Genomic DNA, 3,502 nt, shown 5'->3' with positions numbered 1-3,502 from the left:
CTCTCTCCCCCCTCTCCTCTCCCTCTGTCTCTCTCCCCAGGAAAAACACACATAGTAAAAATGACCAAAACAAAAACTCAAAACCCAAATCCCCAGTTATAAAAATTAATGCCTAAACCCTAAAATGTTCTGAAACAGACATGTTCCCAGTCTGTTTTTAGGCATCTTAATATACAAGGGGTATTATTTACATGCTTGTTGCTATGACATGACTTGTGTGAGTTTGAAAAATAGAGAGAAAAACTTCAATAAAAGATTTTTCTGTTACGTGAGTCAGCAAACACCATGAGTGAAAAGCATATAAACACCACACATGACGAGCTAGATATGTAGCATTGCTGGATGGCCTGACTTCTGAGAGAGACCCTGATTCATCCTGGGATACAGTGTCCTGGGGACACAGAAGTGTCACGGCGATGGATGGCCACATTTACTTCACAACTTTTATTTGCTGTCCTCAATTGAAGCTTAAGATTCAGTCGATAAACATGGATTGATTTTCCAAGGATTTTTAGGACACAAAGAAAAAGATACGGTCCGCATAGAATTTTCAAGTTATTGGTTTTGGCAAAGTGTTGTTTTGACTGCTACTTGCAAGGACAATACCCGCTAGATGTACATTCCGGTTTCATAGGAGCTACTATCTACAGGAGAGAAGAATCTCCTTTGTTTCTCAGGCCCGTCTACTTTATGTTTCTTCAAAGGCTGGCTACATGGCAGCCAACACACGTACAGGACAGAACTTTTTCAGAAACTAAAGGAATTAAATAAATTTTCAGATGATCCAAAATTGCCACTGACATTCGTAAATTCAGTGACCTCCTCACCCAACTTCCTGACCACACGAGTAGCAAAATCGATGGGGGAGGGTGGCTAGTTCGAGTCTCCTTGCTGGCCAAGGATGGTGTCCAGGAAGAGGAGCTGGGAGTAGGGAGAGTGACGCAGGGAGGGAGGGAAAGCCAACATGTGGGTGTGGATGTTATCAGTATAGTACAGTATAGAGAGTCAGGAGGGCGTGCTGCTGTGACAATGACGGCTCAAGACTGGGGCAGGGGCTCCGGCGAGGAGTATGGGCGGCTCCCAGAGAGGCCCACCTGGAGCACAGGAGGCTGCGGTGCTCACGCACCTGTCCCACTTCCATTGACTGGGGGCCTTGATGTTCTCCTTCCCTCCATCCCAACTATTGAGAAAACCCTGGAGCACAGATGGAGAAAGACCCAGGGTGGCTGCCTGAGGTGGGGTGCTTCAGAGTCTGCGCTCACCCCGAACTCTCACCACATCTATGGACAGCAGGTGGAGGAGGTGGCAACTGCTGCAGGGAGGTTCACCTCCCTTTTTCTTTTCCTATTTGACCCCACAAGCAAACAAGCAAAGATGAGGGGAGGAAAAGAAGAGGAGGACTTGAAGAGTCTCAGGTGTAATTGATACAACTTCTGGTACCAAGAGCTGATTACTTGAAGTCTTTCTGCTTTATTGGCCAACTGCTGAGGACCTGTGCAATCCTTGCAGCTGCTCTTTGATTACGATTATAAGGAGATGAATTAATGGAGAAGCCAGGGGCTGGGATGGGTGGAGAAAACATTCTTTCATTGTCACTGATATGCAAGTGTTTCTCCAGAGGTTTATAGGAGTAACTGGACTTAAAAATTAATGAGTGTAACATGCTCTAAACTCATTTATCTTTTCAAAGCAAATGTGGGTAGGTGCAATAGCGACCTGCAAAACACAAAATTTGGGTCTGTCTTCCGGAAAATGCAAAACTCTAAGCTTCAAAGACCACTGGCAAATTGGAGTAAGAGAGCATTGCTACTACAGTGGGCCATGTTTTAGAAAAGCACCAACGTACTCTTGGCTTTTTTTTTTCATCATTAGGATAAAAATAATAACATCTGCCTGAATGTGACACTCCATAACATAAAGCTGTGGCTTATGCCTTCTTAAAAGCTTAAAGTGTAGACCAGACTGTTGAGGTGAGAGACGAAGTAATGTGGAGTGAACCGTGAAAACATTTAAATGAATGTTTTCAGAAGCGAGCTGTTAGCCTCATTACCAAGTAACAAGGCAGTGAGTTCAGTTATGAGACTTCACGTTTACTTATGGTAGGGAGGCTGGGAGGTTTTGCTGTTGTTTTCTTGTGGTGGGGTGGTCTTTGGAAGGGACGGGTTTCAAGGGCTGCTTGCATTTAGGAAGAGCTAATGCTAAGAGAAGGAATTGAAGATGGGTAGACTGGAACCCCAAAGATGACTTGGAGATGGAACTGTGACCAACAGCACATTGGGTACACTTTCCAGAGAAGGACACGTGCTTTAGGCAATTTAGAAAGGATTGTCTGAAGGTGGGCTCGTAATTGTGTTGAATAAATGAATGAACAGTGATGGTGTGTGGAGTGGAGAAGTCCAAGGAGAGTTGGACAAATACGGGGAGGTGGTGGGTTTTGCGCTGATTCAGTGTGGAGGGAGGAAGGGCCCCATGGGGAGAGAAGTCACCGGAAGAGGAAGACACATTCCCGGGGAGCAGAGTGTAGCCCCAGAGAAACTCAAGCAGCAGACAGTGGTGCAGTGAGGTGAGTAAGGTAGAACCCAAGTGGAGAAGGTGGGGAAGATGCCGAAGGAGCTACCCTGGGGCTGGGTCTTCCATAATTTGTGGGTGATGGGTCCCTGGGGATCTTCTGAGGGAAAGCTGTTGGATGGTTGGGTTATCTCCAGAGAACGTTGACCGTGAATCATCTTGCATTATGGAAGCCAAGTGCTGAGTGTCACCTCTCATTCTCGGTAGGGAACACCCGTCACTGGTGACCTGAGCACAATCTGCTGCACTCAGTTTATCAGTTCAGATGTTAATCTCATCCAGAAACACCCTCACAGACACACCTAGAAGAGTGTTTAACCAAATATCGGGGTGCCCTGTGGCCCCGCCCAGTGGACACATACAATTCGCATCACACCACACTGACTTTCACAGCTCTTGGCTGGTCTTCTGATCACTTCTTGTTCATTGAAGGTTTCGACACTCAGTTCATTCTCATTATCTGGGGAAATGTGGGGAAAATACTTTTATGTTTCTGCACAGAGTTTCTGAGCAAATTTTATTGAAACTTGGGAACTGAGCTAAAAGAACAAGCTTTGGAAGTTGAAGGGTGATGGTTGGATATGGGAGACTTTCCTGACGGAGTCACCTCCCTGGAAGTGTGTGTTTACATTTCCAGGTGGGAATGAGACCGAGACGTCCCTGGGTTTTGAAGCTGGAGAGACTAATCCCGCCTTTCTCTTCCAGTCATTTATTTACATTCCAAAGGGTAAGGACCCTGGATCTCCTCCAAGGAACATTTATTTACACTAGTGAGTGACAAGGATTCTTTGCTTGACCAAACTGTAGTAAATTTCCTAAACCTTCTCCTAGGCCCGTATGTGTACTTCTTTATAAAATCTAGTTTTAGCAGGAACCCTGCTGAGTCGGTTTCATCAGAACCCCCACCCCTGATATCTGATCACCTTCAATATCT

Source organism: Hipposideros armiger, unplaced genomic scaffold (assembly GCF_001890085.2).
Source record: "Hipposideros armiger isolate ML-2016 unplaced genomic scaffold, ASM189008v1 scaffold_246, whole genome shotgun sequence".
NCBI lineage: Eukaryota > Metazoa > Chordata > Mammalia > Chiroptera > Hipposideridae > Hipposideros > Hipposideros armiger.
This window is presented reverse-complemented; position numbering follows the sequence as displayed.